Genomic DNA, 13,564 nt, shown 5'->3' with positions numbered 1-13,564 from the left:
TTTGAGCACCAGTGGCCATGGAGGGCGCGATTTTTTACACGAAAAATCGCGTGACTTGTGACTTAAAAATCGCGTGTCCAGTGGGGTCTCTCCCAGAATTAAAAAAAATTCCCTATTTTTTCAAGCTGTTTTTTGGATTTTCTGAAAACCACATCACTGTCGGTTTTTTATAACTGGTAGTGATGAGCCCCCTTTATCACTGTCGGCATGCCACTGTCGGTTCAAAATCCGGCAGTGAAGGAGGTTTTTAAACTGACAGTGATGTGAAGATCTGGGTAAGTGAGTGATGCCTATTTTCACAAAATAACAAAAAAAAAGCACTGTGACCGTGGTCCTGCTTCATCAACCATGTTGAAACAAAAATTTAGGTGCATGGCTAAAGAATCACTGCCGGTCTGTGTTACCGATGGGCAATATATGAAAGCTATCCTATCACAACCGGTTGAAGCTACAAACCTTATCCCTACCGATTGCAAAGCAGTCGGCAGTGATCGGCCAACAGTGATTGTATACTCTGTGATAGTGGCTTACATATGCTAATATGTAAGTGTACGCTGTAATATTTGGAATGGTTAGTCATGCATTTAAAGATCACCTCAGCAAAGACCATGGAGCAATATTGGAGATCATACCTGGAAGACATGCAAAAAGTCCAAAGTAGAAGAAACGCAGACAAGAAGACATAAACAAACGGAACTAGACGAGTGCTGCACAGGAGCACCGGATAACTCCTGTGATTCCTCTTTTTACAAGCAACGGAGAAATAAAAAGGGTGGTACATAGAAGTAGGCAAGACAAACACCAACAAAACATTGGTGGTTGCGACCAGGGAGGATTGGAGAAAAGGCTAGGACGATGAAGAAGTCTTTGCAAAAGCTTTTTATAGGCACCGGAATAATCTGGCGATGGATAGGGAGAGCGGCGCCAAAGAAAGTTTTAGGTGCACCGAATTATTCGGTGGTCACCGGAGAAAGGTCCAATGGTCGGCAACGACTAGCTGACATGGCAGTCACCAGAATTCTCCTGGTGGGGTTAGGCTAGTTAGAAAACCGCTTTAGCTCTTGCATTAGGCTTAGTAAAAGAGGTTTGCATACCTCTGAAGCTTAGTGCTTGTGCAGTGCACCATTATTGTACCCTAGCGGCTTCTAACCTTGCGATATCACAAGAACCACGTTTATGGTGCGGCCACCTCTGGAGTACCGAAGGAACGAGGCCCATGGTGTTTGAGCCGGAAGCTCGATATTGAAGATGGTAGGGAGCAGTCCACGATAGGCCATCTCGAAGACACACTTGCGTGTGGGGATGGCCTGGGGACTATCCACGGAGTTATCCAACCGAGATCTTGGCCCGTGCGAGGGGCTCCAACGAGTACACTAGGGGAAGCACGAGCTTCTTGATACCTCGAGAATTAAGCACTACTCAGAGGCGGTCATAAGATACCCATCAGTCGAAAGATTCCGTTAAGCCGGGGTTTCTGCCCTAGGCACTGGAGTTTTGCGCTCTCCTCTTTGTCGAAATAAGGCCCGCAAACCTTGTCATCTTGGTGCCTCAACATATGTAACAAACACCAAGTCATTCGAAAAATTGTCCTGGCCATTGGCAGGCCAGCGTTGGTCCACGATAGCCACACTACTATAGAAAACTTTACAGAGGCGGGCAAAGACAGTTTTCCAAGGCGGGCAAACTGCCCGCTAGGGCGCGCGGCCCCCTACTGTAGGGCCCTCGCCATCGCCATTGAGAGAAGTGAGGGAGAGAAGAGCTGCAGGGCTCTCGCCATCGAGAGAAGTGAGGGAGAGAAGATAGAGATGTGCGAGAGAAGTGACAGAGACAAGATAGAGACGCACGAGTGACGGTCGGGTGAGGGAGGGAGTGCGAGCTGACGGGTGAGACGATGGGCTAGCGTTTGTTGTTTATATAGCACGACTAGTTTCCAGGTTGAGATTGGCTTCTAATGGATTTGGCCTCATTAACCGAGCCGGGCCTATAAAATGGCCTGATTTTTGGAGGCAGACCTCGTAAAAGGCCCGCTTCCATAAATATATTTTGCGAGGCGGACAGCCTCCGTAAATAAATGACCACAGTCGTAAATTGATTTTGCAAGGCGGACAATTGTAAACGCCTCAGTAAATAAAATGACCGCCTCGGTTAATCGATTTTGCGAGGTGGTTATTTTTTTTTGCCTTGTTAAATAAAACGACTGCATCCCTTAATCGTTGGGCATTTTACGAGGCGGTTTGTTTTTTGACCGTCTCGTTTAATAAAAGGGCACCGCCTCACAATAATAAACAGAGGCTTCAGCTTGATCGCTATCCATGCCTCAATACGATCCCGACTGGTCTGCCATCTCGACGTTAAGATGAAAGCATCACCGGTTCTAATTTCCTCGGGTTTAGACATCGAAAACTCGGGTAAACGCAAGCCAATCAATTTTGTGTGAAGCCTGAGTGCGCTTGTTCACCTGGGCACTTTCAACGTCGGAATATGTTCACACTCGGTGATAAAACCAGCAATTTGTCCAAAAGGGCCACTTATTCGGATAAGTAGGGACAATGCTCATAGTGCCCTGAGTTTTCTTGGGCACGAAATTGTAAGCACCAAATTCGGAGTACAGTTCTTCGCCAGTATCGTGGTCCCTAGCCTTGTTCCGATGTAGTTGAGTCTCGTAAAAATGAATAAAAGTATCCGCCAGCAGTTCACAGCCAAGCATTTTCATAGCCATAGCAAAAACTCCAAGCCGAGGGAAAGCGTTGGGTGTCAGCTGATGCGTCTTAATTTCGAACCGCTCTAACACTTCGCCAACGAAGGGAAAATTGCAGACCAGCAACAAAGAAATCTCTACACAACGGCTCCGTACAGTTTCGGTTGAGGAAGTTCTTCATCCCCAGAGCCCGAAAGTCTGACAAAAACTCCAGGTTCAGATACCCCAGGTTTACATATTCCTGTATCTGCTACGTTCATCACCACTACTACAGATTTAGACATCACTGCTGGCCTCATCACTATCGGATTCGTGAGAACTGACAGTGATGTACGCTTCCGAGCTTGAAAATGAGAAAATGATTGAGGCTGGGCTAAAACCGACACTGAAGGACCACATCACTGCCGGTTGTTAATATAAACCGGCAGTAACGTCTATTTACTGTCGGTTGAAATACCAAACCGGCACTGATCCATACTCCCGGACCCAAAAATTTTATCCATCCCAGTTAACTCCGCACGCCTCCCAACTCCCAACTCTATCTGCTCCTCCCAACTCCCTCCCAACACCACGCCTCCACACCACGGCAACCCGACAGACTATCTCCTCCTCCCATGCCTCCACACCACGGCAACCCGAGCGGATCCACCCCAGCGCGGGCACGAGGCCACAGCCGCCGCCGGAGTTGACGTAGAGATGGAGGGGGAGGAGCGCCGCTGTGGGGAGGCCAGATCCGGCCTCCACGCCACCGGATCCGGCCTCCACGCCGCCGCTGGAGTAGGGGGAGGAGCGCTGCCGTGGGGAGGCCGGATCCAACCTCCACGCCACCGGATCCATCCTCCACGCCGCTACCGGAGTTGGAGGGAGAGGAGCGCCGCCGTAGAGAGGCCGGATCCGGCCTCCACGCCGCTGCCGGAGTTGAAGGGGGAGGAGCGCCGCCGTGGGGAGAGGGCCACCGCCACCGCTCGCCTGCGCCGCCCGCGTTGCCCGCGCCGCCACCGCCTCGCCCGCTCCCGGATCCGGCAGGTGAGGGCGAGGAGGAGCCCAGATCCGTCCTCCCCGCCACCGGATCCGGCTTCCCCGCCGCCGGATCCGGCCTCCTCGCCCGCATCGCCTGAGGGAGAGAGGGAGGGGAGAGGGCCGTCGCGCCAGAGGTGAGGAGGGGCGCGCCCGCCGAAGGAGGAGGAGGCAGCCGTGCGCGCCTGCCGGAGAAGGAGGAAGCAGCCGCACTGTGTCTCCTCGGCAATCTCCCTTTCTGGTGCTCTCTCCTCTCTCTTTCACACACTGTCTCCTCAGATCTATCGTCGTACGGGGCGGTGACTGGAAGCGCGGCCTCAGGATCTGGCGTTGGAGCGACTTGGCCTGCCTGGTGGCATCCCCAATCTCCCCCTCCTGGCCTCCCCTCCCCTCCCTCTATGTTGTGTGAATCAATTTGCTCCTTTGTCTGTGATGTACAAATCGATTTGTGGATGGGTTGATTTGTGATGTGTTGAACCCTTCTTCTTCGTCTGCGATGCACGAATCGATTTGTGGATGAGTTTTTCTAATGTGTTGAATCCGTCCTTTATCTGTGATGTATGAATTTTTTTCTTGGATGAAATGCTTAATGTAGTGGCGGTGGTAGCCAGCGAGCATGGTGGTGGCAGCGGTGGTAACGAGCATGCTCCAGCTAGCATGCTTGTTGGAAGGCTTTTTTTTGTTTTTCTAAACCTTATCACTGCCGGGTGAAGTACCGGCAGCAGTAGCCACCGAGCATCATTGCCGATATACCACTCCTGGTTCAAAATCCGACAATGAAGGGGGATTTTGAACCGGCAGTGATGTCGAAAACTGGGGTAGTGCACGCAAGATCGACCCAGGCGAAAAGTGCATCTCATCCCAGCTAAGGATGGCAACGGGTCGGGTTCGGATCGGGTGGAGTGTCCGTGCACCCAAAACCGAAACCCGAATCCGCCCCGAAAACCGATTCGGGTGGAAATCCATCACCAAAACCAAACCCGCGGATACCCGAAACCCGAACGGATACCCGAAACCCGAATGGATACCCGAAACCCGCGGATATATATACACATATTCACATGTATAAACAAGAGGCAACAAATAATAAATATTTTCATGAGTCAACTTTAAATAAATTTAATAATCTAAGTAAACAAATTATTATTAGTATATTATAAAACATGAGTTTTAAGTTCAAATGATTTATTTCGGATATCCATTGGATATCCACGGGTGGAAAACAAAACCCGAAACCGAACCTGAATGGTTTCGGGGCCCCGAACCCGAAAACCGTGGGTGAAAAACCCATCCCCAAACCCGAACCCGTAGAACCCGAAACCCACGGATATCCGCCCCAAACCCGATCCGTTGCTAGCTGGAGCCGGCGCGGTGTCTACCGACCCAGTAACGGACACTTCGTCGGATGCCTTCACTCCTCAGAAGAAGAGACGAACCACGATCGCCCTCAGCGGCTCCCAACCCCTGAGCGGCCTGCTCACTGCGTCTCTTAGAGCCGAAATCACTTTCGCCGGATGTACCAGTAGCCGAAGAGGATTCTACCGCCGAAGTCATCTAAACACGCGGCGAAATCACAAATGCAACAAAAAAAGGACAAGCAGGAAATTAAAACCAAAAACAAAATAAGGCGAAAAACCATAACTTCAAACGAACGAGCTGACAGCGTCACGAAGCAAAGGCTCAAGGCGAAATGCGAAACGCAGCTGGCAAAGGCAGAAAGAAACAGCAGCGAGCGCGCAAATGGCCAAGGGGCAAGCATAACCACCTCATGCGCGGGCACGAGCCCCCATAAGGCGCACAAAACGAGAAGGCCGAACCGTTACCACCCAACCGACGTGTCGGTTCACGCGTAAAAAAAATCAATCAAATCAATAATTTTCAATTCAATAATTACATATAATTAATTCGTTAGCCCAAGTTAAAATTAAAATCTTATATCTCCACAAATTATCATAGTTTATTAACAACAGGAACGTCCAGTCGCAGACCCTTCTGCATCTTGGGGGGACAGCATCGGGGAAGCAGCAAGGAGCATACTGAAACGACGATACCGACCTTTCGCCGAACGCTGAAGCGGCGCTATCGAGGGGATACTGTTGGGGATAACCTACCCTTTGGGCATCCCCAGTTTTCCCTCCGCCATTCCTCTCTCATTCCGAGATCAGTATTTGTTATTGACAATAGAGTGACCTTTCGCCAACAAGCGAAAGGAACAGCGCACGGTGGAGAAGCGAAGGGCCTGCCAGCGCCACCAGGTTTGTTCCCCCTTCCCGCCCCGCTACAACAATCATTCTTCGGTCCTTGGTGCGGGTTTCATGTTTGCAGATTATCTCCAAGTGTTTGCCGAGGGCGGAAACCAAAGAGATGGCGAAGGGGCGCGAAATGGCGAAAAGGCAGGTGGGATCGGACGCTCCGAGCAGCACAGAGCGAAGGGGGAACCGGAAACAAGGTGGTCCCCCGGCAGCCTCCAGGTCGAGCGCCCGGGCAGGTGCTAAGCTGGGAAGGCGGCAACCAAGGGAGGTTGGCGTCGTCTGGACCGAAGCTGCCCCGGAATATCAGAATATACCCTTTGTTTGGAGTAGGTGGAGAGGCATTTTGGGTTTAGGAAAAAGCTATGGCTGTGTATAAATAGGGCCTCAAGAGGACCTTGTAAGGATGATGCATAATGAAAACTACATTCAACTAGTATAATGCCCGTGCTAACGCAACGGCAGCGATGCACACGACAACAACCAAATAACTACATTTTTTCCAAGAAACAACCAAAGTGATAGGAAGCTGAGTAAAGCACCAATTTTTTTCATGTGAAAGAAAAATTACCAGGTTGCAATTGAACAATTAGGACAGCTTTGTTTTTTCGTGGAAGTCATCAATGGGGGACGACCACCATTTGGTTTTCTCGTGTAAGTCATTTCAGAGCATAAGGGACACCAACCACAAGTACACAACTGCACTTATTAAACTCACAATTTGAAACATATGATGATGGGTTCAGCAACAGAGTAACCAATTCTATTTATGGATTTAAAATAATGACAGCTGGCAAAACAAATACCTGGTCTATAAATGCGAAGGAGTTCCGTTGTTCCGTTGCAATGGAGGCGACAATGCTCTATCGGTGGTGATCTGCCACTATTTCCTCTTCCCTATGATATATGTGCAGTGATATAGCTCATATGAGAACTTAGCTAAGATACAGTCAATATAATCTATCAATATAATCACACTACCTGAGTTCATTTGAAGATCGAAAAGAACTGGTAAGAGTAGCATCAGATGGAACTGACTGGTGTATGTGTGTTTCTGTTGGGGGAGGAGGACAAGCAAGTCTTACTGGACCCCCAGAACATTTAAAATCTGCTCTTCCAAGATTCCATCTTCACCAAGAACCTAATAAGTAAGCAGTTCAAATATAATCGTTAAGGAAAAAATATATAACAGATCAACACAAAGTCAAAGCATTCGAAACTAACAAAGTGAAACACTACTGGAAATTTGAATACTTCTGTGGGTGTTACATTTTTCTGTGTGTGTTTCTCTATAATTTTTTTGTGCGTTTCAAAAATCCCGACAAAAATATTCGAAAACCCACAGAAAAATTGCTTGATTTTTCTGTGCATGTAAATACACACAGGAAAATTTACATTATTCTGTCGGTCTTTTCAAAACTCACAGAAAAACTACGTACACGCACAGAAAAACTATATACATGAAAAAAAACCTAAACCACGCGGCTGCCCATCCTTATCCCAAACGCGCCGCCCGCACCCGCTCGCACTCCCATCGCTCTAGGTCTCGCAGCGACCACCCCCTCCTCTCTTCCACCGTCGCGGCGGCCATCCCCCTCCTCTCTTCCACCGTCGCAGCGGCCACCCCCTCCTCCACCGGTGAGGTCACCACCCCCTCCTCCACTACAACTCCTCCCCTCCCTTCCCTCGGAAGACGGCGGTGGCTACCCGTGCAAGGCCGGATGGCGGCGCCTCCGCCACCAGATCTGCCTCCTGCCGCACCAAGGAGCTTCGCCGCCCGCCGCCCCCAGATCTGCCTCCCCCTCCTCTCTTCCAACGTCGTGGCGGCCACCGCCGCCCCCAGATCTTGCGCGGGAGATCTTGTCATCCTCGGGCCTGGGCTAGGGTTACCGCCCCCATTTCGCGCCTCTCCTTCCTCCTCTGGTTTGGTGCGCTCTCTCCTCTCCCTCCCCATCGAGCTCGCTTGACCTATACGGTCAACCTCCACCGGCGGATTCGTGTTGGTCCTCCAGTGCTCCGACAGTATATCTCACCTGCCCCCATCTCCTGCCCCTCTCTGTGCGGTGATTTATGTTGAATCGTTTGTGGATTTTGTTTGTGGTCCACTGATATTAGGGTTCATGTTCTTAGATACTTAGATCTGGGCGACATTTTTGTTGATCTACATGTTTATATTTGCTTTCGTCTTGTTCCGCCCTCAGATCTGTGTGATGTGCGCCTCTTATTTGTTGTACACATGTGTTGTCGCCTAGATTTTGCACATGATGATGCCTAGTCCGATTTACAAACTGAAGCAAAGTGCCTTGGTCGATGATGTTTACTTAACCCTAGGCACTGGAGGAGCACCCTATGGTGTGGCAGCCGCGTCTTGCTTAAGTCCATAGCTCTATTTCTAGTGAGGGTTCTTTGTGCTGAAGCATCTAGAATTTATGACACTGATGTTCAATCTCTTGATATGACTGTGATGTTCAAACTCTTGATATCTATTTGGCCAATGATGCAACATGAAAAATAAACTCTGAGGTGGCTGCAATTTGTTTTTTGTGCATTCTGTATGATTCTCATGACTGTCAGCAAACCATGGGACATGATCTTAGTCCTTATTGGTTATTTGGCTTGATGTTAGTCCTTATTTTTTTTGTATGCCATTGTTGATAAAAAACAGACATACCCTGTTATGCTTGAGAAATATTGTTTCTGACACTTGTTTATGTTATCTCTGAATTGTAGGTTCAAGTTCCAGTTACCTTTATGCCCTTCTTGATCATGAATGGAAAGAGGGAATGAGCCAGGAAGAGGCAGAGGTATGTCGCCAAGTTCCTTCTTACTTAGATCCTGGAATTGAGATACTCTTTAGTGTAGTAGTATGACTGAAGGTTATTATAATTGTGTAAAGCGAATAGAGTACAACTAGCCTGAATGTTCCTAATATGTTTCTATTACTGCGACGCGAGAACAATAAGTTCAGAGATTGCTCATTCACTACTCTGCCTGTATTCAATTTTTAGTTCTGCATATTTAATTTATGGCTTGCATGCCTTTGTTTGTCTAGTAGCACATAATCTGTTTCAGTACTGTTATGTGTGAATTGTTGTTTCAAGTTTCAGAGTCTGATATTCAGTCTTCAGCTAGTGCTTCCTCTGAATTTTTTCTCTCCACTGTTACGCTCTGTATTTCAGTTTGCTCTTGATACTTGATCGGTTGTCTGGTCATCCATCAAGGTCCCTTCGAGTTCTGTATTTGTGTATTATTTGAATGAAACCTTGTTGTCATGCACAGAAATTACTGTATGGAAAATATATATTTTAATATGCTAGTTGGTACTGTTTTAAAATAATTTTTTTTGTGCGTTTAACTCTTTTTTTCTGTGAGGCTGGCTGCACAGAAATATTCTTTTTTAATCTGGGCGAAATGAATTTTCCTGTGAGTTCACCTAGACCGACAGAAAAATGTTTTTTTCTGTGTGTTTATTTCTTTTTTCCTTGTGTGGATTAACACATAGAAAAATTAGTTTTAATCTGGGCGAAAACTATTTTTCTGTGCGTGTGAGACCCACAGAAAAATTATTTCTGACGGTGAACCCACAGAAAAATTTTGATTTTTCTGTCATCATATTTCTAGTGGGTATTTTTCTGAGGGTACACCGTCAGAAAAATATTTTTCTGACGGTATTCGCATTTTTTCTGTGTCTTTTCGCACACACAGAAAAAAACGAGATTCCAGTAGTGAAATAAAGAAAAGAACCATTGAAACTCAGAGACAATTTGCCCACCCAACTGTTGGCGTTGAGGACTTTTGTCGAGCAAGTGGTGTGCGCTATTGGCTGGTCAGGCAGCCCGCTTTGCTTACCAGTGACTACCATGGCAAAGTCCGATCCTTGTGTGCTTGCGACAACCCTACAACTTAAATTCACTCTTGTTGGCAGCTCTGAACTGCATCACGTTGCTTCATGGTGGCGTCCAGCATGCTGCATCGGCCGCATGGTCACCACCATGGTCCGTGCGGTGGCTGCTCGAAGAGGAAATCTAGGTTCGAGCAAAAACTGATGAATGGATTGGAGATTCTTGAGCGGGCGGGTTCAGACACATACCATGGTGGAAGCGGCGAGGACGGCGCGTCGTCCATTGTTTTCCACCGCCCAGGCCACGAAGGCCTCCACCGATGCGCCGTCATCACCACTACCGGACTCCTTGAGTTTGCCGAGTGCCCGAAACACTCGGCAAAAGACATAAAACACTCGGCAAATGGTTCGCCGAGTGTAACACTCGGCGAACAGCACTCGCCAAAAACAGTGACGGCAAAGCCAACTTTGCCGAGTGTCTTTTATCGGGCACTCGGCAAAGCCTTTGCCGAGTGCCCGACACTCGGCAAAGTTCAAACCGGAAAAAACCCGAAAAAAATGGGAATTTTTACCCAAAAAAATGGAATTCTTTTTTATCGATGGAGGCCCCCACCGGCCAGCGCCCACCCATCTCCGACATTTTTCGCGTGAATTTCATGGCTACGCGGCCGACCCGATTCGAACCCAAGACCTCCCGCTGTGCACGTACCTCCTCTACCACTACACCACACTCTCACTTGTGTCTGGATTCCGTTTTAGTTCCCAATATATTATACTAAACCGAGTGTAAATTGCATGTTTGAGGCCCTAAACGAATTCAAATAAAAAAGTTGTAAACTACAAAGTTTCATAACTTTTCGAGATCTACACTTTTAGTTTAGGAAGTTTTTCCATCCGAGGTCGTTTACAAAATTTGAATTTTAAAATTTTCAAATTCAAACACAGTTTGCATGAAAGATGTTTTCAAATCAAAAAGTTGTCAACTACAATGTTTCATAACTTTTCGAGATCTACAGAGTTTATTTAGGTTGTTTTTTCATCCGAGGTTGTTTGAAAAGTTCGAATTTTAAAATTTTCAGATTCAAACGCAGTTTTGCATGACAAGATGTTTTCAAATCAAAAAGTTGTCAACTACAATGTTTCATAACTTTTCGAGATCTACAGAGTTTATTTTGGTTGTTTTTTCATCCGAGGTCGTTTGAAAAGTTCGAATTTTAAAATTTTGAAATTCAAACGCAGTTTTGCATGACAAGATGTTTTCAAATCAAAAAGTTGCCAATTACAAAGTTTCATAACTTTTCGAGATCTACAAAGTTTATTTTGGTTGTTTGGTCATCTGTTCATCCGACATGGTCGTTCTAACATTGTTCACAAATCTTATATATCTCTCTTGTAGTTTCATAAACTATAAGAGAGATATGTTAGATTTGTGAACAAATTTATTTTCACTTTGTCGTATGAAGAAAAGACCAAAACAAACATTATACATCTTGATGAGTTATACAACTTTGTAGTTGAAAACTTTTTCATTTGAATTAATTTACTGCTTTAAAATGTGCTTTGAAATTTTCTTTGCCGAGTGTCAAAAAAATAACACTCGGCAAAGAAGCTCTTTGCCGAGTGTCAAAAAAAACACTCGGCAAAGAGCCTCTTTGCCGAGTGTCAAAAAAACACTCGGCAAAGAGCATCTTTGCCGAGTGTCAAAAAAAACACTCGGCAAAAGCGTCTTTGCCGAGTGCCCGAAAAACAACACTCGGCAAACCACCTGGCACTCGGCAAAGAGCCGATCTCCGGTAGTGCACGTAGGCGCTGCCGGGACTCCACGATGACGGCCACGTCATCAGGAGCCTCCGCCAGGATCCTCCCTGCCGCGTCCTAGCCCTTAGCGGCGTCGCGGGAGGATAGAACGATGTGGAGGCCGTGGGGCACGAGCCGGCGGGCCGCCCCGAAGCCTATCCCGCTTACCAGGGCGTCCAGCTCGTCGTGGGTGAGGCGCGCATAGGAGGAGAGCATCACATTGACGTCACCCTCCAGCTTGCGCGCCTCCCGCCGTAGCTCCTCCCACACGGACTCAGTGGACAAAACTCATCTTGGTCGGCGCCTAGGTCGGTGCCACGGCCTTGTCTGCCATCACCGTCCAGGCTGGGGCGTCCTCAGATCCGGCCGACGCTGCGTCCTCGGTGGGGTGACAAGATCCTGACAATCGCCGCTGCGGAGGCAACGTACGTGCTGCGGCGAGACGAGGAAGGTGCGGAGGCAGGAGATCGAGCGGAGGCGGACTTCGCGTGGAAAGAGCCGCAGATTTCTCATGCGTCATTTTTTCTCGCGTCAATATTCCTTTTTCCGCGACGCATGGAGGGGGAGGAGGAATACCATACAAAATATGTTGATCGTTGGATCGTGCGTGAGTAATGAGAGAGAATATTGAGGACAGATCTGGGCGGTTAATTCGGATGTGGTTGATTTTGTGTGTACAATTTTTGGGGTGCATTTAGGATGGCCATCTCAGTGGGGGACGCTTTTCTGGGTGGATCAAGCGAAGAAAACTTGGTGCATTAGTAGGGTAGATGTGAAACATCCCATTACCTTTCTTTGTCCTCCGCTTCATCGAGTGTTTCATTGTATCTCTCTCTCTCCTCCATTATTTTTCTCCGCCTTATCTCTTGCCGTGCTCTGGTGTGTTGTGTGCTGGTACTCATCTCATCTCTCCTCCATTATTTCTCTCCTCAGTCTCTCTCTCTCACCTTTCTTTCCTTCCTTCCTCTTTCTCCTTCACGCAGCCATGGAGGAGAAGACACAACGCGGCTCCACATGCGTGCCACACACAACTCCGGGCGAGCGCGGCTAGAGGGGTGTGAGCGGACGGCACCGTTGCCTGCAGCAGCATCGCGGCTGCATGGGCTGGTGTGAGCGCAGCGTGGCGCGTGCAACTTCGGCTGGCGCGACGGCGCCGCGGGATGGAGCGGCTGCACGGGCTGCTCCGCGTGGACTGGTGCGCGCGCGGCGTGGCGCGAGCAACTCCGGCATGCACAATGCAGCGTGGCAACGAAGAGCTGGGTGGCACGGTTGAGCAACGACGCGTCTCGACGAGCCACCGACCGGCATGGCAGCAGCTCGGCCTGCTTTTTTTTGTGTGTGTGCGCGAAAGTCATCTTCAAAGTCGGGTTGCTTAAGCTGACCGGCACGGCAAATACATTCAGGGTAGCGGTGGGTCTGGGACAACCGTCCTTGGAGATTGTTTTTTCGGATCGGTTCACTTAACACAACCTATTCTAGAAATATATTTCTAGAGACGTTAATAATCGGACACTAGAAATGAACTATTTTTACAATCGATGCCAAAGTATTGGTTTTTGAAACCACTTCTGAAAACCATATTTGACCGTGAGTAAAAATTATTTTTGTACTAGTGATTGTTCATGTAAATTGTGACACAATATGCTCCTCAATTAATTTCCCTATGTGTATAATGTGTGTGTATATATGAAAGCGCACCCAATAGAAGGGGGGGGGGGGTATGAAGTGTTACCTCGATTTGTTGGCTCCTGTTATTTTACCTTTCTACATGGTATCATGAGCCCCCTGGTGATCAACCCCTACGCCACTGTCAATGTCCAGAACTGGATGCCGATCCCCCTGAGCTCTAGCATCCCATCTACTCCAAGTCGGCGCAGTTCATCCACTCCCATGTGCACCAAGTTTGGGCTTCTCCATCTGGTTGAGTCCTGTGTGTGTATAATTACACTACTGGAATCTCGT

At 48.1% G+C, this 13,564-nt stretch overlaps 1 long non-coding RNA gene across 2 annotated transcripts in view; it reads right to left on the bottom strand.

The window, feature by feature from the left end:
• Positions 1-6,604: 6,604 nt before the first annotated feature.
• LOC136472020 (uncharacterized) overlaps positions 6,605-13,564 on the bottom strand; it is a 65,252-nt gene continuing 58,292 nt past the window's right edge. The window contains exons 1-3 of one of the 2 annotated variants that reach the window (XR_010762197.1): positions 10,055-10,140; positions 6,946-7,105; positions 6,605-6,861 (exon numbers count right to left, since the gene is read on the bottom strand). This is a non-coding gene — a long non-coding RNA (uncharacterized lncRNA). Of the gene's footprint in view, positions 6,862-6,945; positions 7,106-10,054; positions 10,141-13,564 lie in introns of those variants that run through there. The other variant, XR_010762195.1, reaches the window with a different exon arrangement.

This window comes from Miscanthus floridulus, chromosome 8 (genome assembly GCF_019320115.1).
Source record: "Miscanthus floridulus cultivar M001 chromosome 8, ASM1932011v1, whole genome shotgun sequence".
Taxonomy (NCBI): domain Eukaryota; kingdom Viridiplantae; phylum Streptophyta; class Magnoliopsida; order Poales; family Poaceae; genus Miscanthus; species Miscanthus floridulus.
This window is presented reverse-complemented; position numbering and strand designations above follow the sequence as displayed.